Raw genomic sequence first — 27,767 nt, forward strand, 5'->3', positions numbered from 1 at the left:
AGTACCACCTGGGGACAGTGGGCCAGGGAAAGTGGGAGCTGAATTTGTGTGTAGAATCAGGGAATGGAATTTAATTTTCCAGGACAAATACACTAGTGGCCTTTGTGATAGTGGGATGATTATATGAAAAAGAAGGTAAATAGTGTTATTATGAAGTGCAGAGTCTGTGGGCAGTACTGTTGATGCTAACTAGATATACAGCGTCCCCTTGTGAAATAGAGTGTCGTTAGTCCTTATATGCAGGATGGCTCAGGATGCTTCATTCATTAATTCATTAGTGAGTTTTTGTTCTGGTTACATGGTTCGTTTGTAAATTTAATTGCTTTTCTGGTATTTGCATAAAATACAGTTTAAATTCTAAATTCAGACCAGTTCTCTTAGGTAAATCACAAACGCAAAGCTTCAAGTGGATCTTTATTCTTGTGTTTAATAATTGAAGTTGGGGAGAGTATTCCTTTTCATGATTCTCTTTTGCTAAATCTAAAGATGCTTCGTAGTGACTCAAATATGATTGCTTTCTTTATTCTTTCCTTATTGAGCTATCAAAGAGTTTTGCCAAAGGCTTCTCTATTTCCCTTGCTACTCTTTTTTTCCTCATGACTTATGGTGTAATCCAACTGGGCCCGCCGCTTTGTCAGATTGAATAGTTTTAATTGCCTTATTTGCAATGGGAAAATCTTTTAATATTTCATTTTGCCCCTCAAGAAATCATATTTCCAGCCATGTGGCATTTCTCGCTCCTTTGTTAATGAGTAACAAGAGGAAGCTACATGCATAGCCTTTAAGTTACACCTCTTAACATCCCACCTGTCTCGCTCCTCTTTCTTTTACTCACTCACTCTACTTTCATCATTTTAGTTCTTTCTTCATCTTTTCTTGGCTGTAATTGCTCAGTGAACCATATTGAAGTTTCATTTTTCCCTCTTCATCTCCCATTGTAATTGTTAATGGAATGGGAGTTTATCTCTATGAATACATTTTGTGTTCTCTGTTTTGGCAATCATCTTTATGATATCTCCCTAACTTGTTTTCTTTGGGGGGGTTGTTTTGTTTTGTTTTATTTTGTTTTGCACTTAGCAGACAAAGGACTGGTTAAGGCCCTGTCTACTAGTTCCTTTTGGGGCCTTGAAAAGCTTTGTAAAATGAATCTATTTTAGCCTTCGCTTGCATGCTCTTATTGTCTAGCTGGGAACCATTCTTTACTATTCTTTTCTCTTCTACACACAAGACGATAGTGAGAAAGAGGTGGAAATGTGCCAGGGACATGCTGAACCTAATATTGAAAGATTTGAAAAATTTTAATTTTTTTTTTCTGTGTGTTCTGTTTCCTTTAAACATTGTGTCTTATCCTCTTACCTTCTGACCCACTATATCAACCTTGGTTAACTTGGTTAGTTTTGCAGTGTTCTTATTTCTAAATCTGTTCACATTCATCAGTACTAGATTAAATCTTTTTCATTGACCAGCCCAGTTCTGGTAAGACAGGGAAATTTACCAAATGCCTGTGGTGGCAGAGTTGGAGGTTATGCATAGGTCAAACTATGTTGTGGATTCCACCACCTCTGATAACTGAACTTGGCAGAAGTAGAGATCACATATAGCTCCTGGATGACATTAATTTTTTTGAAAAGAATAGTTGATTATTTTATTGCGAGTTTTTGCATTAGGCCTATTTCATGCTGGAAAGCAAGTGGTTTATTCTCATAAAAACAGTTGTCTTTGTTGTTTAACTTTTTATTAATCTTCCTGCATAGCCTGAACCAGTACTGCTTTACAGAGCATTCTAGAATTCCTGGTTTTCAGATATGGAAAGTCATACCTCCCAGTATCCTGCCAGTTAAACAAAATTGCAGTTAAGGGGTATGGCATCTGATGATTCTGTTGTGTGTGATACCACCACTTGTGCCAGCAGATGCCAGCATGATGCAGCTATGGAACTGTGTATGTCGCTGATGTCCTGCAAAGGAATGCGGAACCATCTCACAGCAGGTGGTATAAACCATTAGCTTTGACATATATTGTTTCTCTAATGAAAAGAAGGCACAGATCTTCATAATCAGCACTCACATTACTGAAAGGATGTACATGCTTGCCAGGAGACACAGCAAGATTTTCGCTAAGATGTGAGCCGTAGATACCGCCTAAATGCTTTGGGTGTGTTGTGGCCCAGGGCAGTAGGAAAGAAGGAAAATCCATGTATCATTAGTAATGATTGACCTGATGATTGTTATAAAGGAGGAATACACGTGGTAATTAGGTCAGAACTCCTTCATGCTCTACTCTAACATTTGAGTGAAAAACATATTGTTCTTTGACTAACCTCCCCTCCCCCCAGCCAAGACATTGTATGGAACCCAACTAATTGTGTTGAAAATTAATCTACTCTGGACATTTTGATTGGATTGACAGAAAATTCATCAAGTCTGTATGACTATTTGATGATTCCTTTTAGACAATAATATGTCTAACTTTTACCTTTTAACTGTGTTTGCTTTCTAAGAAGCCTTTTTGTTGTTGTTGTTCCTGTGTATATCTTAGCATCTGTTGGTGCTTTAGCTTGCTGGAGAAACCAGTCTGTGAGAAAACACTTGGAAGATTCCACATCGCAATGAATGAAGGTACCACAAATGAGACATTTGGGTTTCCATGAGGAAGTTCATGCAGACTGATGAGAAATAATGACCACAGGGGCTTTTAAGTTTTTTGATGTTATGTAAGACCTGTGAGTTTAAAGACCAGGGAAATGAAGAATTATTTGGGTTGTAGTGCCCTAGAACAGGAGTAATTGGAGCTTAGAACGTGAATTTCTTTGCTTTAATTAAATAAGGTGTGATCTCAGTCCCTAAGGGAATGTATCTGAGGATGTTTATTGTAGCTTACTGGTGGATCATAGAGCTGAGATCAACTTGAATATCCTTTCCCAGATTCTTCTTCCTATTTTTCATCGAGTCAGTGATAATGTTTATTAATTTTCTTATTTTTATAGGGATCTGTCATGTTTTTGGAGTTGGGTGAAAATCTCTTAACATCTGGTAGATTCATTATGTTGGATTAAAATCTTTTAGTTGTTTTTATAATAACCAATCTGATTATATTCTTTGGGGGTTAGAATACTTTAGTGGATCACTAAGGCTTCTAGGTCAATGTTCAGACTATCTGTAGCATGTAATTCTATGTACTGAGTACTATCCTTGTTCATTCTTCCTCCTATTGCAGCCATATTCAACTGAAAGCATTTCTGAAAATACCCTGATATGTGAAACCACATGAAATGCACCACATTGCTTTTCAGTGACAAGCTGGCTGTGCATACTCCCTTCTCCTATTTGCAAATAATTCTAAACACTATTTTCATTGAAAGTCCAAATTTGCTATAGTGAGGCAAAATCTACTACTATCAAAATGATGTACGTTATTTAGAAAAATGAATGTATACAACAGTAAATAACTGAATAGTTGTAAAATCTGTCACCTGAAGACACATGGAGAAATCAACATGGTTATAATGAGGTGTATCAAGATAAGCAGCAAATGTGGGAAGTTTATTGCATTTGTATACACCAGCTGATCTAGTTATTTATTGCCATGTAACAATCATCCCTAAATTTCTCTCGAGCACGACAGCTTCATCAGTAGTGTGACTTCTTTTGTGATGAGTTATAGCTCCCAAAAGTGTGATCTAAGAGCTTAAGGCTAAAATTTCAAGTGTTCTGATGACCTCATCTTAAGTCTTAGGGCATTACTTCTCATATTCATTGGTTACACAGAACCATTCCCACATCAGTATCAGAGGGCCTAATACGGGCATGAGTGCCAGAGTTGTTAAACTTTGGTGAACATTATTAGTTCTATTCAATCATTTGAAGTAAAGATGCCATTTATGTGAGGAACCTCTCAATTAAGTAGCAAAATGAAGACTGTTTTATAGCATTTCATATTATTCTTTATACCACCTTCTTGTGTGTTGGGCCCTAACCACAGTTAGTTTCAAACTTTGCAGGAAAATGTAACCAGTTGCTTTAACATCAGTTGCCAGAGGCAAGAATAATAATGTAAAATAACAACTGTAAACCTATCTCCAAAGTTTTTCTTTTGAACATAGATTTTTTTTTTTAATATTACATGAAACTATTCATTTAGGGACTCACAAGTTTGTGAGTTCTTTTCCAGTACAATAATAACACTTGATCTCTTTGAAATATTATAAAAATAAAGTTAGCAACTTATTTTTTTGTAGAAACTATTTAGTAAGTTTTGGTCTTTTTATAAAAGATCAACTTTTATTTATTTGAAAGGCAGAGTTACAGAGGGGCAGAGACAGAGAATCTTCCATCCATTAGTTCACTTCTCAAGTGACCACAACAGTCAAGACGGGGCTAGGTTGTTGCCAGGAACCCAAAGTTTTTTTCCAGATATCCCATGTGGGAAACAAGGCCCAAGCATTTGGGCCATCCTGCACTGCTTTCCGAGGGACATTGGCAGGGAGCTGGATCAGAAGTGAAGCAGCCAGGACCTGAACTTATGATTATTTTGGGATGTTGGTGCTGCAGGTAGAGGCCGGATACACCACAAAGTTGAGCCCAAAATTTTTGGTCTTAATATTCATGAATTTGAGGTGTAGAGGTTAAGAGTAATTAATAAAAGTGAGAACTGTGATTGCAGTTATAAAGATGGTTAGGATTATAGAACATGTATGAGAAAGCAAAGGCAGAGATGCTTACAGGGAAACATAGAGGTTTATAAAGGCAGACGAGCAAAGTGATTTTATATCTTAAAGCACAATATCAGATTTAGGTGGTAGGAGCTGTGGGAAGTAGTGGGACAAAAATGGGGATTCAAAGGAGTTCTCTGTCTTTTCCTTTCTTATCAGTCCTTTTCAAAGAGACTGAAAGTCTGACTTCAATGCTGCATCCTTTAACCTTCTAAAACTATTTCAAGTTATTTATGAAGACAATAATTTGGAAACCAAGACATTTATTTGCATTTCTTGTAGCATCTAGGCTTTGGATAGGAGAATAAAGGTGATTGAGTCCTAAGGTGTTGGCAACGCCCGCATCGCCACATACCCCGAGCCGAGCGGAGAGACTAGGGTTATGAAAAAGACAACGCAGTGAGACAACACAAGACAACACACAGTACACAGAATGCTAAATGCGAAAAAATGATCGATCGCTTGATCTTTATTGAAACTCCAGGCTTTCTTTTATACTCTGCCTAGCTCCTCCCAGTGTCTATCCCATCCTCTAGTAGCCACCCTAAATCCCTTGAGTTCCTCCCAGTGTTTACCCAATCCTCAAGTGGCCACCCTAAGTCCCTTGAGTTCCTCCCAGTGTTTATCCAATCCCTTGGCAGATAACTTGACAAATAGGAAGCAGGAACTTGCGGTTAAGCCAGTGGCTAGATGTATCAGGCCAAAATTGCCCATCCTGCTACCCTCTGAGAAACAAGCTAAGCTGTAGAGTTAATCCTTGGGAGACTGGGGCCTGCACTAAGGAACTGAAGTTGGAGATTCAAACCTGAGGTTTTGCAAGTTAGTCCAAGAAAAGGGAAAAATATGAGAAACGACAGTTTTGTGCCATTTTGGACCCAAAAGGGGACTGAAGTAGGAGAAAGCTGAAATGCTGAGATATGTCCTTGTCAAGACTGGGTTGGTAGTATAAAATACCAAATGAACCTAAGGACAGAAAGTCAACAAGAATCAGCATCCAATACTCCAATATTGACTCAGGGAATTTGGTAGTGTAGAGGTCTGAACTTTGCCTGTTTTCCAAGCTTTGTAATTGGGAGGTGGGGAGAATCAGTATGTCTCCATATGGTAAATGTAACTAAAAATCAAACTGGAAGACCACTAGGATTCTGAGGTTAGTACAGGACTGCACATAGAATCTTTCATAGTAATGTCATCTAAATGTTGATGATCCTCTGATAGGAAAGCTTAAATCAGCAGTGTTGAACTGAGTCTGTTGAAATCTCAGAAGATATACTGGGGAAAGAAACAAATGCCTTCCCCACCTGTATTGGATGAGAAGAAGTTTCTCTTTCATCCAATACCAGCCCAGGTAGGTAAAAAGAAAATACTTGAGTTTGAGAATGGGCTTCTGAAGATGATTGGCTTTATCTTTGGCCTGGTTTAAATATTTAACAGTTTGGATGATTGTTTTAAACTGAAAGATATTTAGCTATTGTGAGGGGACAAGGATCTGTTTTTAGCTTCTGAGAAGAAGAAGAACTTATCAGCAAGCTGTATTCATTAAAAGATTGATATCTTTTATGTCTGAGATACAATCAGATCAGAGCACCCAAAGGCATTTACTTTTCATTATGTTTTCAGTTTTATGTTGTGTGTTATAGTTTAACTCCCTGAATAGCTGTGACTAATAGAACCCTGGTACTTATATTTTATAATTTAATATTTAAAATGTAAAACCCAATTTCCATAAAAATAAAGACTCATATACAGAACAACAAAACCATAATCATGGGCAAAGTCTTTGAGACTGCAGGGACAACAGTGAGCTGCGGATGTGTTGAGCTGGGAGTGAACTCACTTGAGTTCAGTGCTTGGCACTGGTCCCACATCGAAAATAATAACTATATTGTCATCTTATGACTCAAAATAGGTCTATATGGCCCTCAGACTTAATGGCCAGCAGGTTCTGGGTAGATCAGCACTACCAACCACCTAGCTATTTAGAACAACTGGTGTCTCCCTAATCCTAGGAACTGCTCAAACTGGAATGGTGCAGCCTTAGCATAGGATTTCAGGAGGTGGAGAGTGGTAAGCAGGGAGCTAGAGCTACAGAGACCATGGTGGAAGTCTAACACAAGAATCCAGACCTGAAACTTGTTGGAAGGAGTGGCACAAGTGACTGCGAAGAAAGAACTAGGTACCAACCACACTAAGTAAAATCAAATTGTAGACCTGTTGGTGACCCAGCTTAGAAACCTGCCCCAAGGAAAAGACTCTGCTAACCAGAAGTACAATGACCAAGAGCAAAAGAAGAGAGAGAAGCAAAATGAATATTACTAAAGACTCTACTGCAAAGGAGCAAAAGCCTTTGCCAACCTCAGAGTTAACAGGAATACATTGACAAAATGGAGGAAACAGAATTCAGAAAATTCATTATAGAGCTTATTATCAACAATGAGAAGTACATACAGGACTTCTGGGAATTTGGGAGTATGTCACAGGAAATAGCAACATTGAAATAAAATCAAACCAAATTATTGGAAATAAAAGACCCAATATAGAAAATTAAAATTAAGTGGAAAATCTCCATAATGGAATGAATAAAGCAAAAGAAGGAATCTCAAAATTGTAATATATTTCTTGTCACAATGGGGAAACAATCAAAAAGCTGGGAGCAGAGCTGGGTAAAGCTAAAAAAAAGACTCAAGAATTAAGACAAGTTATTAAGAGCCCAAATATAAGAGTTACGGGAGTACCAGAAGGTGCAGAAAGAGAAGCTGGGTTTAAAAATGTATTTAATGAAACAATAAAAGAAAATTTCCCTGATCTGAAAAAGGAATTGAGAAACAACATCCAGAGGGGCATAGAACCCCCAACAGGGTTGACCAAAATCTTCACCATGACACATTACATATAATAAAGCTCTCTTCAGTTGAACACAAGGAAAAAAATCCTTAAATGTGCTCATAAAAAAAAAAAATCAGTTGACACATAGAGGAATGGCAATCAGACTCACAGCTGACCTCTCACAGGAAACTCTACAGGCCAGAATTCCAGAACCTAAAAGCAAAAAATTGTCAACCCAGAATAACGTACCCAACAAAGCTTTCCTTTGTCTTTAAAAATGAAATAAAATTCTTCCACAATAAAGAAAATCTCAAAGAATATGCCTTTTCCAAACCTGCCCCTACAAATGATAATTAAAGATGTTCTCTTGATAGAGAAAAGTAATAGCACCCACCAAAACGAAAGGCAAATGTGAGGAACATCTCAGTAAAATAGCAACAGAAGACTACATCAATGAATAAACCATTGCTAAAATGATAGGACCAAATTACCACCTATTTGTATTAACCCTGAGTGTAAATGTCTTAAACTCATCAATCAAATGGCTTGGATTAGTAGACTGGATTAAAAAACAAAATCTATCTATTTGTTCCCTATAGGAGACATATCTCACCAAAAAAGATCAGCGAAAACTAAATCTCATGGATTTTGATACCTTTGTTTCAAAACAGTTTTTCTTCTCATATTAAGTTCTTCACTGACTTATGATACAGTAGCATTATTTTCTTCAAGAAGGTTCTTGATTTTCTTTTACATTTCTTCAGTGACACATTAATCATTCAGTAGCATGTTATTTAGCTTCATGGCATTATAAATTTCTATTTTTCTTCCTGTTGTTGATTTTGTTTTGTGGCTTTTCATTTAAGCGGATGTATAGTAACTGTGTAATAGACTGCCCTATCCAGATGTGAGAATATGCATCTCTACTTCCAGACTAAAGATGGTCTCCCAGTGAAACTATTAGATGTGTCTTGACAATGGGATGCTGGACTTTCTGCCATTGTCCATGCCTGCAATGATGGACTTATGCCTGTTTATGAAGAACTATATTATTGTAATAATATAGAGGAATTCAGTGTAGGGGAGGGGATTTGAGGAGGAGGTAAGGGAAATTCCAGGGCCTATAGAAGTGCATCATAAAATGATAATAATAATAATAAAAAATGAAAAAAAAAAGGGTTGAGGCAACCAGTAAGCTCAGATATTCTGATATGGGTATGAGCTTCTAACCAACTAGGTTAATTTCCATGTCCTGGGATATCTTTATGGGCCTCTGGAAGATTATTCATTGTCATTTTCCCTATCCTCCAAAAAAATGTATTGTTCTGTGTTTAATGCTTCAACCCAAGGGCTACATCATATACTTTCTGAATTAATTCCAAATTTTTACTCTTTCTAAAAGGTGAACAACCATTCATAACTCAAAATTATCTCATTTTAAAAATGTTTCTATAAATTGTAATGTATCGGTATGGCAGAATTTTACACAATTAAAACAATATTTATGCAAGGAAAGCAGGAATATGGAATCATGTCTGATAGTAAGTATGGGGAGAAAAACACAAAATAGTGTAACTCCAGAACAATTTAACATCTGTTTGTCTATAGATGAGAATGTAAAAAGAAGGCATGGTACTATGAAAAATATTTTGTTTTAAAACTTTGAAGCAGGAATTATTTAAAAAAATATATATATATCATTACCATTTTTATGCATTTGTTCTAGAAATGTCGAGATTCCATTGTTGTAGATATTGGATTGCTACCCATTTCAGGGACTGGCTTAATTTATAGAGAATGTTTCTGTTTTCTTAGGAGTTAAGATCTGAATTTTTTTTGTCTTATGGCTCTTTTTATTCAACATATGATTCTAGAAATTGTTGGGGGAAAATCTCACAAATAGTTGCCTTTGCTTTGAACTATTTTGTAACATTATATATCTCCATCTCATATTTCTAGTAACTACCCTTTTAGTAAAACTGTCCATTTACCATGCCAAGCTTCTTAAAGTAATGGTGAGGATGTTCTTTTTCCCCATTACTGCAACAAAAAGGCCAGATAATAACAGGATGAGTTCAGCTTTATCTTTGAATAAATGTCTTGATAAGATAAGGTTAACATTTCACACAAAACAAAACAAAATAGTCAACAAAACAAAATAGTATCTTCTTGATGCTCACCTCGGTAGCTTACAGTAGTAACAGTATTGTACAATGAAACTTTTTGTAGAAGTTCTTTGTGATGGGATGGCCATTTCTTTGTATCTGCAGCCCTGACTTTCATCATTAGCCAGCATCTGTAATACTAAGAGATAATTTCACACTGCCTTTATTTACATGATTCTGTTTTTACCACCTAATAGTTGATTTATGTCCCATTTTATGGAGATCTAAGGTGTATTTTGTCAGTCATGTATCTTTCACTTCACATTCAAGGCTGATTTTGTTGGTTTTGTAGTAAGGTCCCTGTTCTCAGATGTAATAAGGCTGGAAAAGAAATACATTATATTTAATAGGCTAGAAACCTACAAGATTAGATGTCTGAGAGATTCATGGAGGTGAACTTTGACTTTCTCCATTTGAGATAATCTAGTTTTCATATTTCTGTATTACTTCAGTGTGAATGTTCACCTCTAAGGTCAGGCCATTGTCTGCCTGTCATCTCTTGGCCCTCTGAGAAATCTGCTCCAGATTTGATCTGCTTTGGGTTCATTCTTCAGATCTGAGAGTAATCTCACTCTTAAGTGTTCTTTTTCTCTAAATTTCTTTCATTTCATTGTTCATGATTCAATGTTTTTATTGCTATATAAATGTTTCTTCCAAACCAGAATTACAGAGTATTTTTGTCTATTCAGTGTATTGGAATAGCATAGACCTGGTGGTGTATAAATAAGAGATCTGTTTCTTACAGTTCTGGGGGCTGTGAGGTCCAATATCAAAATACTGGTAGACTTGCTTTGTGGTGAGGGTTAGCTAGCTTCCTGAATCACAGATGATTGCCGGAGTCCAGCTCCAGCCGAGAGTTTGGAGCTTGGGAAGGGTGCATGGAGTCGGCGATAAAGAAAGACACAGACACTGACACTTGGCGCGTTCTCACAACACCCCAAGAAAAAGCTGTCCTTTTTATTTACTCAAAACCTTACAAGCTTCTGCACAAGCAACTAATTATTCTATTTTTACTTCAAGACTAAGGGGGCATGTACAGACATTTGGTCACTCTGTCCGCACTTCAAGGCTAAGCAGGTGTCCCTAGAGATAATTCTTTAAAACACTGTATTCATATTCTTCAAAGCAAGCCATTATTCATTCTTCAACAGTAGCCATGGAGCAGCAGCCAGGAGTCCAAGGCCAAGGCACATGCAATTACCTGCTCATCAGTAGTACTTTCCTACCACATTTCTATTTCTACAATTTGCCCATTATTCAATGGGAAAATAGTTTACAAGGGAAAAAATAGAAATCTAAAAACAAAAGTTACAAATATTAAATCCCCCTACAACTATAAACTCTACAACCCCATAAACAATGAAACAATAATCAAAAGCATTTTTCTTTAATAAAAGCATTCTTAATTCCTCTAGCTAAAAATTATAAAAGCAGCTAAAACAGCTACATTTTTTATGCTCCAAAAAAATTGCGAAGACAGGCTAGCCTATGAGATAACAATAACTATATTTATTGCCATAGCAGTTTCAGCTCTCACTCCCATCACTTGCATTAATATTTAGCATATTTTCAAGCCCCCTCCCAGAAGGAGTGCTACATGTCTGGACCAAATTCTGAGGCAATGGTTAAGTACCCAATAAGGTGTCCAAAAATGGCATGGGCTTAATTGTACTCCTGTGTGTAAACTGTCAAAGGCCCACTCACCAAGACATTATTAGTGACATTAACTCTCAAGCTCACGTTGGTGGCAAAAGCCATCTCATAGGGGCAAACAATGCCTCAATAGATCACAGAATTCTTAGTGGGGTGCTTGAGTTTCCATGCATAAAGGTGATGAGCCTGCTTCAAGGTGGTCAGAGAGAAATCCGCCGGGCCCTGCCAGACAGCTGGAAGCTCCGTTGGGCCCTGCCAAACAGGAGAGCTGTTCTCTTCACACCTTCGTGCCATCCACACCTACTGCACGGACCCCAGCAGATGGTGGTCTTCTTCCCGAGTCCTCACCTAGAAAGCACAAGAGAGCTCTCTGAAGTTTGTTTTATTTATCATGGCATTTACACAATTCATGCACGCTGAACCATCTTAAGTGAATCACCCATCAAGTCCTCACCTCCTAATACTATGATATTGGAAGCTATGATTTCAGTCTGTGAACTCTTAGGGAGCACAGATATCCAGATGATAGCTTCCAGTTACTCTGGTGTTCACAGAAAAGCATGAAAATTCCAATTAGCCCTTTTGTTGGAATTTGCAGTATAGGAAAGGAAAGAACCCTGTTAATAAAGAAGCTCAACTTACAAAACAAGAAATCTGAACTAATAAAAAAAATAAGAAGGCATCAGTGATACCAATAAAATCTTTTCCTAGATGCCGTAATTTGCTGTAGTTATTATTTAGTAGAGTGATCTTGTAGGCATATGTGCAAGAAATGAGGTGACATAGAGAGGCTCATAGCTAGGGACTTAGTGTTTCTAGAACTCAACTTGCCACAGAGATAGTATGACACTGTTGATCACTTACAGAGACACCATCTTCTGTCAGTAGATATAAGGCACTATCTGTTGATGCTACACAGTGATAGTAGAACAACCAGAATGAGGTTGGTGAATGAGCAGACGTCTGTGGGGATGCATGGATCACTATAGTTTTTAAGAGAATAGGCAGTCTAAAGTGTTAGCATACAGAGACTGCTTTTGCAATTCATAGGCAAATTATACTTACAAATATGGTTGATTTGATTTGATGTATTTTAAAATATCTTAAAGTTTTTGTTTTTGGGTGTCCAAGGGAAGGAAAAAGGATTGTGTGTATTTAAGTGTGCATCTGTGTGTGTGTGTGTGTGTGTGTGTGTGTATGTAGAAAGAGAGGGTGACAGAGAAAATAACCCAATATTAGAAGCAGGGTGTTTTCTACTATTTCCATATAAATGTGAAATGTGACATTCTCTAGGGGTCAGTGATAAAGATTCATTAAATTCCAGCACAACAGTCATGTTTCTATCAGGGTAATTTGGTTGAAAGTGTATTGTTTACAGTGCTTTTACCTTTATTTGGTCCCCTTTTTGGTTGGTAACTGGTTGTTCTGCACAGAGTGTTCTGGGAAGTCACCTCTCCTGGCTTTCCAGTGTGTTGGAAAAGGAACGTGGCATTGTGTCTGTTCTCTGCACAAGAGTACCTTGATTTTTTTTTTAATGCTGTGACAGACAAAATGAGACCTATGAAATGTAAAATTCGGCTCATTCCTCGTCTTTTGTATGGAAAGAGGCTGTAGGATTTGCTAGAATCATTTTTTTTTTAATCCACGTCCTAGAACAAATCTGTAGGACTTCTTCCCTGCCACCGTCTGTGTCTACCCCTTCCACTGCCATCCTCTGCCCTCTACCTGGACAGCAGGGGTCCCTCCCCCCAAATAAAGGGAGTATAACTGACATCTGTGCTCACCTGAGAACTCTAGAAACAGAACCTCTGATTGCTTATGGGTCCGTATGTGCTACGTTAAGACAGGTGCTGCCAGAATAGTTTACCGCTGGGAAAGGCAGTGGATTTATACCTCAACAATGTAATGCTTAAACCTTGGTGAATGACTATATGAGGTCAGTTATTTATGAACTTGAAAAAAATGGAAGGTTTCTTGAGAAATTATACAGTTGTAAACATAATGATCTCTGCGAGGTTTCTTCTAATTAAACAATTTTGAGCTACAAATGTACAGGTAGAAAAGATGAAAAAGAATGGATCAAGGCTGTTGAGGAAGTAAGAACCAGCCAAAGGATTTGACAAGGCCATTGGAAAACAGTTGAGATTTTGTTTAAGGAGTTCTCTGCTGATTAGGGATGATATATTTGAGATCATCAAGGACAGGCAATTCAGTAAACAGCATTGAAACTGTTGTTAAGAAAGGAAAACAGAATTTAGATGGATGGTCTTTAGAAGGAATTCATTGCCAAAAGCTGTGGTGTTTAGTTCCTTGGGCTGGCTTCTAATGGAATATCTTACTCTGAAATCTACGTATCAACTTTTGGGAAGTTGTTTATAATATCTGTATTTTGTCATCTCTAGTTTCTGAGGAACAGTTTCTCAACCTTTTCTAATACTGATGTCCTAATATTCATCTTTTTCCCCCTCTTTTACTTTTTTGTTCTTATTTTTGCATGATTTCATTTTATTTTCCAAAATTGTTCTGAAGGTTTTTTGTTTCAGCTGCCATTTTTATTTTTATCAACTCTTTGACTATTTTTTGTAACTTTCAATTATTTTCTGGCTCAGTCTCTTATCTGTATAATTGTATTACATTTAACTATTTAGAGTTTCCGTTTGCTTTCTCTGTTATTTTTGTTTCCTGGGGTTCTTTTACTCAGTTATTTGATGTTTGTCTTTCCAATTTTAGGCTGTGATTAATTACATGTTAATCTCTGTTAGTTTTTATGCTTTAGAGTCTCAGGGACATCTGCCTTATTAAGTGATTTCTGATCTCTTCGTAGTTTTTCTATGTAAATGAATACCATATATACTATACATGACACATGTAATTATGTAATAATGTTCAATTAATACATCATACATAACATTTTGTTGCACATAGGATATATATTCTATATCAACACAGCTATGTCAGTTTTCAATTGTTGTATAACAAATAAGCATAAACATTGTTTTAAAAGGAGATCAACTTATTAGTTCACAGATCTGTGGGTCAAAAGTCAGATCTGGGTTGACTGGGTTCTCTGCTTAGGATTGCACAGAGCAAGATTGCGGTGTCGTAGGCTGAGCTCTCTGGAGTCTCTGGAAAAGAGTCCTCCTCCCAGTTGACAAAAGTTGTTGGCAAATGTAGTTCTGAGGTTCCAGGGCCTCACAGTCTTCACCAGGGATGGCTTTACATACCTCTCTTTTTTTGGATCTTATTTGGAGACCACCTGGGGAAACTTCTTTTAAAGCAGTCCTGTGTCTTGTTTGGGTTCCCCTGGATAATCTTTTCATTCTGTAACAATGGAGGAAGAGGAAGTGATAGCCCATCCCAATCATTCCTTTTGCACTCAGGTCATTCTTAGAATCCTGCCTATGACTCTGGCCAGCCTAGGGGAGGCATGGTCAGCTATGTTGCTTACATGATTCCATCTCCTCAGAGCTACCTCTAGTGACATCTTCCAGTGGTAGCTGCCCCCATTAGTTCCTAGTCACTTCTTGACTTCTGCAGCTAGAATGAGTGATTCCTTGCAGTCCCTTGGCAGGCAGGTGGCTCTGCCTTACTCAGTCGCTTCAGTTTTCCATCTTCTCAAGACTGTGTGGACAATAGTTACCTGCGTTTCTCTCCTCATTTGTTATTTTGTGGAGTTGGTTCACATCTGTAAAGCATTTGTTTTAAAAAAACGATTATGATGTTCCACGTTGCATTTTTGTTCCTTCTGTCACGTGTTGATACAAGTTAGTTGCTGCCCCGGAATCAGAGAGGGAGATGTTTACCAAGTTCCCTGGAACCTTGATCCTGTGCTTTCCCTTTGGCAAGAGACTTTTCTCAGCCACAGAGATTTGTTACAGCTTTCGGAATGGATGGAAGCAACACAGTTTATTCGTTCATTGTGCTTGAACTTCACTACCTCTGCACGACACTTTCTATTTTCTTTGCATTAATATTTTCCTTGTAAAAAAATGCAGTTTATGACATCATGGAATTGGATTGAATTATGTGAAAATGGACAATGTAATCCGAAAGCAGTTTTGTATTTCCTGTGATAACACCAAGGCCTCTCTCACTGGTTCATGTGTTTTCCATTTTGATATCAGCTTTCCTTAAAACATTAAAGTGCATTAAATCATTTAGATACTTTTTTAACACCATACCAAGAAACTACATGCTTAATAACATCTGAGAGTGGTGACTTTATTTTTACGTGAGTGATGTTCTGTTAGTGGTTTTTAAAGTGTTTTTTTCGGACTATCCTTTCTTCGATTCAGAACACTGTGTTCAGTTGATAATAAATGAAATATTAAATAAATATGCAAGCCTCAAAGGCATTCCTGGCCTTCCTGCTGTAGTGTTTTATTGATGTGCTCTTTGATGTCCCACATGCCCTTTCAAATACATCACACATGTTGTAAGATATGGTCTTAAGACTGAAGCAATGGGGAAGGGAATGTGCCCAGAACCAGCACAGTGCATACTACTTTCTTTTAGCAAAATGACTGGTTTAAGTTTGATATGGTAGTTTTAAGAATTTTTCATTAAAATGCAGTTCTCAGTTGAGATCATCCAAGCCACTGTTTGAGTAATGATAATGGCACTTCAAAGGTTTGTAGCAAGTGTAATTAAAATAACAATTTTGTTGCAGAAATTTTGGAAATCTATATGTTGCATTTTTGCTAATATATGTATTTTCATGAACATTTTTGAAGAGCCTTCATTGTTTGTATTGCAGTATTTCTTGCACCAAAATAAACATATTTTCTAATTTCACTTCCATGAAATTTTGAAGTTTCCTACATCTCTTCACAGATAAAAGCTGCATGTCTGTATTTTGTGTTTTATAGAAAATCATAAAACATACATGAATGTTTTCCTCATCCAATAATTAATATTTAAACCAACAAGTATTACTACTTCAGAAGAAATATTTACGTTAAACATAGTTTTCTGGTATCATTAACAAAAGTATAGGATTTCAGAGCTGGTCTGTTATTATTAATTAGCAAATATGGTTAATTAGTACATAAAAGGTTAGATTATTTGTGAATCACAAGATTTCATGTAGTCTTAGATACAGTTCTAAGAAATGATGATACTTCCTCCTGCTTGCCCTTAGTTCCATCTTTCCTGCCATTTTTTCTTTTGCTTTTTGTGATGACATAATTTTAATTTCTTTTATAATCACTGTCTTCACTCAGAGATCAATATGATTTTCAACAATAAGAAAGTGGAAAGAACACTGTTTCACAGTAATACAGAAAAGGTCTATAAACAACGAGTCATTTAAATACGAAACTGAAAGACAACACAATAGATTAACAACAGTAGTGGCAGCATCAAGTGTGACACCAAGATCTAATCAGTTGTTACCTATAGGAAAACCACTTTGAAAATAAAGGCACAGATATTTGAAAATAAAGAAAACTAGAAAGATGCCATGGCAACTTAAATTAAATCAAGTTAGATAAGCTATAGACCAAACTGGCTTCCAGAAAGTCAGAGATTACCAGGGAAAAAGAGGTAGCATTATGTAATTTTTAAATCGCTGGTTATTAAAGATGATATAAAAAATCCTTAATGTATATGCACCTAAAAGCATAGAGTTTTTTTTTAAAGATTTATTATTATTGGAAAGCCGGATATACAGAGAGGAGGAGAGACAGAGAGGATGATCTTCCATCCGATGTTTCACTCCCCAAATGAGCCACAACGGGCCGGTGCTGCGCCAATCCGATGCCGGGAACCTGGAACCTCTTCCGGGTCTCCCACGCGGGTGCAGGGTCCCAAAGCTTTGGGCTGTCCTCGACTGCTTTCCCAGGCCACAAGCAGGGAGCTGGATGGGAAGTGGAGCTGCCAGGATTAGAACCGGCGCCCATATGGGATTCCGGGGTGTTCAAGGTGAGGACCTTAGCCGCTAGGCCACGCCGCCAGGCCCAAGCATAGAGTTCTAAAATACACATGGCAAAAACTGAATCCACCTAAGGAGCAAGTAACAAAAACATTGTCAAGTTTAGTACTCCTCTGTGAGAAACTGGGAGGCAGCAAAAATGAGGATAAGTGATTAGTATTAGTATGGCTTGCTGATATAGACAGATTCCAGGCTGCAAACATTTGCAAGTTAAGCAACTTAAATGACTATTATTCAAAAAAAAAACATGAAAAAAATATGTTTATGGCTTTATTTTGGGCAAACATTACTGGGATCAATTCATTTTTAAATAATTCATTGTTTTAATTTTCCATGTATCATGAAAACAAATCTTTATGCCAAAAAGCATTTATATCAGAAAGTTTGCATATATGTAAAAATTTCAGACAATGGATTGAAAAAATCATGGAACTAATAAGCTTTGTAGTAAGGTTGAAGCATACAAGGTTTACAAGAAGTGTCAGTCACTCTCCTTGCTGTAAGCACTGAGAAATTAGGATTCAAGCAAGAGATTAACAAAGCAACTTAAAAGAATGCGTAAGAAACCTGTAGGTATGACTATGACATGATAAATGTAGCATTTTTTCAGAAAATTATAAATTCGGATGTAAGAAGTTAAAGATTTAGAGGGGTATGCTTTGTTCATTAACCTGGAAGACCCTGATTGTGGTGGACATTTAGCGAGTGAACTATAGGTTGCAAGTTCTCTCCTTCCCTCTTTATCCATGTTTTTTTTTTCCAAGTAAGGAAAATTTAAAAACAAAAATGGTTAGTTATGCTGTGAAAAGACATGGATGGATTTTATGCATAACTTTAAGTAAAAGATGTCAGTCTTAAAGATTTTTGTGATTCCATCAACTTTCTGTTGTTACATTATAACTATCTATGTGATTCTATTTATATGATATTCTGGAATAAGCAGGACTGTAGAGAAGGTACCCAGTGTTTTTTAGGGACTTGGGAGTTTCAGAGGTTTTAGAGATGATACACAGGGAAAGGTTTTATGAGTAGTGACACTTTTGTATGAAAAAATAGTTCATTCTACTTGACAAATGCATTTATAGCACCCTATTGATTCAAGATTAACAATACCTCAGATTTTTTGAGGCTGAAGAATGTAGTGGAAGTTGTTTTATAAATATATGTGAAATAGTATCACTGAAAGTTGTGGGATGCTTAGTAACTATGAAAGAGATCTGTAATCGGTATGTATAAAGCAAAGGAAATGTAAAAAAAAAATCACCCAAGTTCATAGAATGTTTTCTTATTCTGCTATTTTAGTATGTTGAAATCAATTAAGCAAGTGAAAGTGGCTGTCTGTTTTCTTTAATTTCTTTTTTTTTCTTAAGTTAAAGTGGAAAATTGCAGATAAGCTATAGAAAGACTCGGATGATCTAAGTTGTGTCAAAATTTATAAAAAGCACAGCGTGATGCATTCACATAAGTAGAAATGGTTACATATAGGAAAATTTACAAGCATAGGCATTTACATAGATAGTGTATGCACACACATTTCCTTCCTCTGTCAATTAAGAAATTTCTAGAAGCATCGTCATCTCAGGGTTAAGAAATACTTAGTACCCAGCTGGTTTCCCAAACTATCTTCAACAGAAGTGATGGTATGTCCTTGGAGAAATGACTGATTCTGGAACTCTGTCGTTTGCACTCTAATATCCTTTAGATATTGAGTGAAAAACAGAGACAGGCTTAGATAAAGAGACTAATTGGTTGCCTCTTTAAGAGAATTATTAAAGTAAGTTATTTAGGTAGAGGGGAAATATTGTTAGAAAGAAAATTAGAACGTCAGGAACAAAAAGGGTTGACAAAATGAAATTATTTTTAATTCTTTGAAGTTCTTTATAATTCGTTTGATACTTTAAAGTAGAATTTACAAAATTGTTTGGTGGTAAGCATACTTAAATAGTTAATATAAAGCAGGGATAGCAAAGAGTGGGAAACAAAAGGCACTTCTGGAAGTACTGTTTTACCTTCCATGTTGAAGTGTTAAAATATTGATGCAGTGTCAATTATGAGGTATTGTAAAAAATCCAATAAATAAATTAACACAAGTTACAGTTAATGTTATAGTAACTCAACAAAATGTAACAAAGACATAGGAATTAAAAGACAGACACAAAAAGGTAATACAACGGTAGCCCTGTTTAAAAATGTCAGTAAAAGTATGTAAATTTAAGAAGTTTCAATTCACTAGGGATTGTCACAATAGATTACAATAAGCATCACCAAAGTATATGTTATTCACAAGAAAGTCATTTCAAGTATTATGATGAAAATAAATTAAAACTGTAAATAAAATTCTTTAAAAAATGAAGTGTGAAATAAACACTGATCTTAAGAAAGTCAGTATGATTATATCATTAATATTCAGAGATGAGTTCAGAAAGAAGAAAATAAGTAAAGTAAAAGAGTAATATTATATAATGATAAAGGAATCGATGAATAAGGAAGATGTACTGACAATTGTCAAAAAACACGAAACAAAGACTGACACAACTTTAATGAGGAACGATCAAATCTTGCGTCATGTTTGACGTCTCCTACTGTCTAAAAAGCAGATCTAATGGACAGAAAATCATCAGGAATTTCAAGGGAGAACTCAATACCACCTACTGATGGATCTAATGGTACAAAATACTTCATTCAACAACAGCAAATGGAATTCAGAAATATCTGGAGTCATAAAATAAAAACAAATTTAAGATAATGGAAATCGAAATTTGCTTTCAGACAATAGAGAAGTTTATCTGTACTTAATAATAGAATAACAGGAAATTACCCAAGCGAGTAAATCAAACAATGCATTTTTAAATTATCAAGAAGGCAAAGAGGAAGTCTCAAGAGAAATTACGAAGAAATTTGAAGTGATTAAAAACAAAAATTAAGAATGCCAAGATATGTACAGTGCAGCTAAATGGAATGCCTACAGGGAACTGGATAGCCTTGTGTACACATGACAAAAGAAATACAAGACAGGCAGTGTGAGGAAAATAAAAATAAGAGTAGAAATCAAAGAAATTAAAAACAGAAAATAACAGGGTAAATAAAAAGAAAAATAGATACTTTGGAAAGATCAATAAACCAAATAAACGTTTAGCAACATTGATAGAGAAAATAAGAGACGTTAAAGCTGATTGAAGTCAGGAATAAAAGAGAGTATTGCAACAGAGACGCAAGATGTACACACTAACAAGAAAAATGAGGCACTACTGTGAACACTGTGTATGAACTCAGCAACTTTGATATAAGAGAACGAACTACCAACATATATTCTGATGATTACGATAAACTACATAGTTTACAATTATTATAATTATTGCTCATAGTTAAAAACCTGCAGACAATTCTCTTTTTTATTTATTTTATTGGAAGTGTGTGTCACAGAGAGAGGGAGAGCTTCCATCTGCTGGTTCACTCATCAGATGACCAGGTCTGGGCTAGGCTGAAGACAGGAGCCAGGAGCTTCCTGCAGTCTTCTGTGTGCTTTGCAGGACCCAGACACTTGGCCATACTTTACTGCTTTCCCTGGTCTTATGTATTTATGTATTTGAATAGCAGAACAGCAGAGGGAGGGACACATAAACACATTTAGAGACGGAGAGAGAGAGAGAGAGAGAGAGAGAGAGAGAGAGAGAAACAGAGAGAGAGAGCGAGCCAGAGAGAAACTTTTATCTCTTACTGCACTCTCCAAACGACTGACTGCCACAGCCTGCTCCGGACCAGGCTAAACAAGAAGCCAGGAACTCCATCCTGATCTTCCATGTGGCTAGCAGCAACCCAAGTACATGGGCCACTTTTACCCTCTTCCTGATAGACAGAGGCATTAGGTAGGATCATGGGACACCTCTGAAGGGTGCAGACTTGAAGTAAGTCATGTCTTAGTCACTCATATTCTCTTGGACAAAACTCAAGCATATGGCTTTAATCTAACTGCAATGGAGTATAATAATAAAGTTTATTGAGTTCTCCAGAAGAAATGTTTGATGAACACGTCTTAGAATTTGTCAAAAATATACACCAAAAATTGGTTGTAACATTCATATCATCATATGATTTACTGACCTGCATCTCAAGGAAGACAATTCCAGGCCCTATGTTCTCTGCATTCAGAATACATCCCAGGAATCCTGGACAACAGGAAACTGCAATCTGTCAGATTGGAATGTGGGCTCTTACGATGTGACTTCAGAACTAATATCATAGATCATATCACCATTACCTTTCACTATAAAATAATGAAATCGGGGCAGAATATATAAAAGCACAATTTGGGGCATGAAGAATGGAAGGCAAAACAATCAGTGGTCTTAGCAACATATTCAAACATCACTGGGCAGCTATTGTGACATTCTCTAATTTAATGCTAAAAAACAGTCCTATAATTAGAGCCTGCTGCCATTTCCAGGAAAAATTCTTTATTTTTTCTCTATGTCCCTGATTCTATTCCTGGTTCTTGCTTATCTATCATTCTCCTTGAGGGTTGAAGTGTTTGCCTTTTCCAGTATTTGCACTACTCTTGCAGCCCATGTGCTTGATTCCTTTCAGTGTAAATGATCAAAAGCTTTTTTGAATTGAGGCATGTGGCTGCTTTGGCAATGTAATTTCAAAAATAGTTGGATCTGATCTCTTTATGTCTAGTCAGTTGCGTGTGCTCATCTAAAAACCTGATTTCTTTTAGAGACATTACTCTAGAATTTATTTCTTTGCTTCCTCCCCTTCAATCCCACATCTTTCTCAACTAGATGGCCGCTACCTTGATACTACGCAAAATAATGTGTGGATAAATCCCACTTTCAGTCGTAATTTTGTTTTAAATTAGACTGAATCACCATGTTGTAAACATCTTACAAAGACCATTTCATTCAAAGATTTAAAAATTCTATCCTTTATTGTTTGAGGTCTACAATTATATTTTTCAAAAACACAAGGATCCAACTTTTAAGCATTATTTCATTTCTTCCTGAAAAATCCTGTTGTTTAAAAATACAGTTCATTGTTTTCACATATTTCTTTTCAACCGATAGCAATTAGTATAGAGTTAGAATTCTCTTTTGTTCATTTGGTTCATCTATTTGACCTGGAACTACAGCTCGTCAGGCACATAATGCCTGCCATTTTTGTCAGTACACAAATGAGATAATGAGTTTTATAGTCTCTACATCAATTATCCTGTTGTACTCCTTCTACCCGATTTAATCCAAACCCAAGTAGCTTAGGCTTTTTGACAACATCATTCCATTTCTGAATATAGGTCTATACTAATTTGTTCTAACAGAAAACCAAAAAAAAATTGTTTTTAGTCCTGTGGAATTTTTAAGTTGTGTGTTGATAAATGGCCACATTATCATGTGTGATTCATTGCCCAACTGACAAATCACAAATGCAGGCTTTTTCTATAATACAATTCTGTATTTTATGACAAGTGGCCACTACATTTATTAGTGAAAAGCAGAAAGGAGTAGGAAATTTTTAGAGGATGCTTTAAGTTCTAGCAATGGAAGTGCTAAACATTTCACCCATATTCCAACTAAATTTTAGAGTTCCAAGATAATCATTTGCAAGACTTGATGTTTCTCTTAGAGTTCGGGCTTGAAGCAACAGAGCAAAAAACAGAGAGAGAGAGAAATTGTGTTTTTATCAGTAACGGAACAAAGATGTGCAAGTTTTCCTAGGAGTTTTGGGACTGCTGGTTGTCAATTGAAATAAAAGGATAATACATGATTATATTGATGGAGTCATCATTGAAACTCTTAGGATGTTGATGTGGGTGACTGTATTTTGCTTGTGCATGTTGATCCCAGCCGCAATGGCCGGTGCTGCGCCAATCCGATGCTGGGAACCTGCAACCTCTTCCAGGTTTCCCACGCGGGTGCAGGGTCCCAATGCATTGGGCCATCCTCAACTGCTTTCCCAGGCCACAAGCAGGGAGCTGGATGGGAAGTGGAGCTGCTGGGATTAGAACCGGCACCCATATGGGATCCCAGCGTGTTCAAGGCGAGGACTTTAGCCGCTAGGCCACGCTGCCGGGCCCGGAATTGCTTCACTCTTAAGCATTTATGTTTTCTGTTAAATTCCTCTTCTAGTTACAAGTTTATCAGTGTCAAAATGTACCCCTCCAATCGCCGCCTGGAGATCTAGCTTTCTCTGCATGTGTTGGTGACTGAGAAAACTACACATATAAAATCAAATCATAGCTAAAGAAAATTTACTATACACAACAACCATGTATAATTTGACTAAAAGCTCTGCATACTACAATCTGTTTCTAGAACTTTTTCATTTCAAGAACCAATGAGAAGACAGGAAGGTATAGACAAATGACTGCAGGCAGGTAAACAGATTGTAAATCAGCTAATTTGTGTTCAAAATAGCTATGTGACATATCTACCAAATACCATCTATATTAGTTTCCCATAGCTGATATAATTACATATCACAAGATCAGTGCCTTAAAACAGCACAAATGTATCTTTTACTGTTATAATAAAGAAATACGAAATGGTTCTCACTGGGCTAGAATCAAAGGCTGTGTCCTTTCCTCTTTTTTGTATATTTTAAACACTTAAAAAAAAAATGTATTGGCAAAGCAGATGAGATTTATAGAAGGAAGGAGAGACAGAAAAATCTTCCATCTGATAGTTCACTCCACAAGTGGCTATAATCGCCAGAGTTGAGCCAATCTGAAGCCAGGAGTTTCTTCCTGATCTCCCACGTGGGTGAAGGATAGAATGCTTTGGGTCAATCTTCATTTTCCCAGGCCATATGCAGGGAATCGGATGGAAAATGGAGCAGCTGGGACAGGAACCCACACCCATATGGGTTCCTTGCACTTCCAAGGTGAGGATTTAGCCACTGAGCCATCATGCCAGACCCTGTGTCTCTTTCTAGAATGGCTCAGTTTCTTTGCCCTTGTTTCCTGGGTGTCAGCCTTTAATGCGCAATTCCAGTGTTCCGTTAATCAACAGATGCATCTCAGTTGAAGTGCTAGAGGAATACTAAATAGTAACAAAGATGCTAGATCATAATTTTTAACTTAGGGTTCCACATTGCTGTATCTTTACTTTTGATTTGGAACTCAAAGAAAGACACTTTTTATAATTTACTGTCAGATAAATTATTTGATTTTCCTTTTGGCTGCACAGTTTCTTTGAATGTGAAGTGTGTTTGCTTATGAACTATAAAGGAATTCAATTCTGAGTTTTTGGCCCTTGTCCTGATGATCTCATTTTAGGGTTTGAAAATAGTTTTATCGTAAAGAAAATCTTATTCACATTCTCAGGAGTTTGAATTTCATTTCAAATTCCAATTTTGCCCCTATTCCTTTTATAACCTCTTGATAGCTTTTTTTTTTTTTTTCACTTTATTTGAAAGACAGAGAGAAATGCTGTCTGCTAAAGGAAAACGTTCTGTGATTGAGAGAGCTTTGACTGTGGCCTGCGCCCTCATCATCTCCTACCTGGAATTTGGTCCTTAGTTCTGTGATATCAAGCATGTTACTTTTGCTTAAAAATGCAGAATCCCAGGTCTTACTTTAGGACACCATCCTTGGCTCTTTGGCTAATGCTGTTGCTGCTAACACTGCTTATGGCAGTGACGGTGGGGTGATTGTGATGATGGTCTTGATTATTACAGTTATGATGGTGGTGACGACAGTGGTTGAGATTATGTAGGTGGCTTCCTTGGTAGCGATGATACAGATATGGTAAGAACGTTATTTTCTCCAACATGACACAGTACTAGCCATGCCTGCCTTTTTTTTAAAAAAAAAATATTTATTTATTTTGGTTGGAAAGTTAGATATACAGAGAGGAGTAAAGACTAGAGGGGAAGATCTTTTGTGCACTGATTCACTCCCCAAGCGGCTGCAACAGCCAAAGCTAAGCCGATCCAAAGCCAGGAACCAGGAGCTTCTTCCTGTTTTCCCACGCGGGTGCATAGTCCAAAGGCTTTGGGCCATTCTTGACTGCTTTCCAAGACCACAAGCAGAGAGCTAGATGGGAAGCCCAGCCTCTTGGATACAAACTGGTATTCATATGGGATCCCTGCACATGCAAGGCAAGAACTTAATTCGCTAGGCTACCGCGCCAGGCCTAATGTCTACCTTTTAAAAGCCAGTATCTATCATAATGCTTGGTTTATATGATCTTTATAGTATGTGTTTGTAAAATGAATGATTCAGAAGCCATATGCTCATCCATAGAGTTCTGGATGCCACATTCGTCTGTCACTACTTTTCCAAGTAGAAAAGTCGAGACAATTTTTGCATATTCTACATAAACCTAATGAAGCAGTGACCCACACAAATATATCCATGAATTTCATTCTTTTTTTTGTTGTTGTTTAACAAACATGGACTGAGCATTTATTCTTTTGTTAGGGTCTTGGCAATTCATGATGAAAAGAACAGTTCTGCCGTGTGTACAGAGTCTAGTTAGGAAAAATGTAGAAGCTTATGAAATCATGATGAGATTCAATGGCAGATATGTATTACCAAGAGAAAGAAAATCAGTACCCAGGCTTTAGCTCCACAAGTGAAAGCTTTTTTAAGGCTGAGTAGATTTTCCTTCATCAACATTGGGAAGAACAGGCGTTAGAAAGAGCATTGGATTTGCTGGCTGGGAGAGTCACATCTCGAATAGGAGTGCCTCAATTTCAGTATGATCTTCGCTTTGGATTTAAACTTCCATAGGGAGCAGCAGTATTGGCGACTGCAGTTTTTAGCTCCCTGCCATGCAGCTAGGATATCCAGAATAAATCCCCAAACTCCTGGCTTTGGCTTCAGCCAGTCCTGGTATTGTGATTATTTCAGGAATGAATCAGTAATTGGGAGATGTCTGTGTGTCTATCTGCTTTTCAAGTAAATAAAAATTGTCAAAGAAACAAAAATAGGGGAGAAAGTGATATTGTGTAAAGACGGGAAATCCTGAGTTATGTTCCTGTGTTGGGATAGCTTTGGTACTATGATCGTTGTGATTTACAATTATTACGTCTGAGATATGAACTGTGGAAATGATAAATTAAGTTAGATAAAGAAAAAGCAGAAACAATTTTACTGTCTGTTTTACAAACTCAGGAGATACTTGTCTCCTCATCTCCTATAAGCATACCAGAAATGTGTCTAAGGGATTTATGAAAACTGAGGCTTCTGTTGTCAGTAAGATTTTAGCAAGTATTCAAGAAATTCTTGTCCAGGAAGAAAATGGTGGAATAAATGCATTTTCTGTATGCCTCAGGAAATTCTTGAAAGCCGATTTATCTTAGCAAACTACTTGGCTCATCTGGGTAAAGGTACCATAGCTTTACCCAGGATGGTGGATTGCTCACCTGGAAAATAACTCCTGATCAATTGTTAATATATGAAAGCTTGTTTGAAGACTCTCACCTCATTGCATTCACCAGTTCATTGTGAATTTAGCCAAAGCACAATCCAAGTCTAGCATTAAAAGATCTTCTTTCAACTCAAGAACCCAGGTCATAGAAAACTCACTGAGGCACAAGTAATCTAACTGGAATGGTGTGTTTGAGTTGGTGGTTTCATAGTTAGTCCTTTGGGGGGTGTGGTCTTTGTTAAGGGTGCTGTTGACAGGAAACTTTGGCACATCCCTGTGGCCTTGTGCAGTGATCGTGGGCTTATGGGAGGGTGTCTAGACCCCTAGCTGAAGACACACTCTTTCTCAGCTGAGAAAAGACCTGTGGTGTCGCTGGGTTCCTCTTTTCTGGGGAGGAAGAAAGGGAATGTTTGTGTCCTGTTTTATGGTTTTCCATTTTTACCTGTGGCTTCATTAATACCTTCTTTTTTTCCCCACTTCTTCTCCACCCAGATTGCTAGGGCCATGCCTTTCTGAACCTGGTGCAGCCCTGCTTGACTTTAAGGCCCTTCTTTGAAGTCTTGCCCTGATCCACTAGAAAGCAAGCATTTTTTCTCAGGATTTCTCATTTTAGGGAAACTTCCTTTACTGAGGTTGTTTTTTGGGTTCCTCCCACACCCTCTCTTCTCTTCATTTTTTCTCCCATAATTTGCCCAGGTGCCTCCTGGCTCTTTGCAGGGCTACACTGCCCGTTTGTCATACATATTGCAGTTTGTGCTTCTCTGTGTCTCACTCTTGCTGATAGTATTGGGTCCCCTTTCCTCTTAAGTCATGGACAGCAAAGTCAGATTTATTCAGGCACTCTATACCTGGCCATTTTGTATGTTATAGTTACATTTATTATCTTTAACTCTTAAATAATTTTTTAGAAATTTTTATTCTGTAAAAAATAAGTGCTTTACCTGTTAACTCTCCCGTGTGGCCTATGAAGCTTGAATTTAAATTTCCTTTGAAATAGAAACATACTTAATTCACATTCCAATGACTTGGATTAAATTTTAGCATTCAAACATTATATTTCAGTAAGGTTAAATATTTTTATCAAGAATAGTTATGTCTCCTAAAAATTTTCC

Source organism: Ochotona princeps, chromosome 1, assembly GCF_030435755.1.
Source record: "Ochotona princeps isolate mOchPri1 chromosome 1, mOchPri1.hap1, whole genome shotgun sequence".
NCBI lineage: Eukaryota > Metazoa > Chordata > Mammalia > Lagomorpha > Ochotonidae > Ochotona > Ochotona princeps.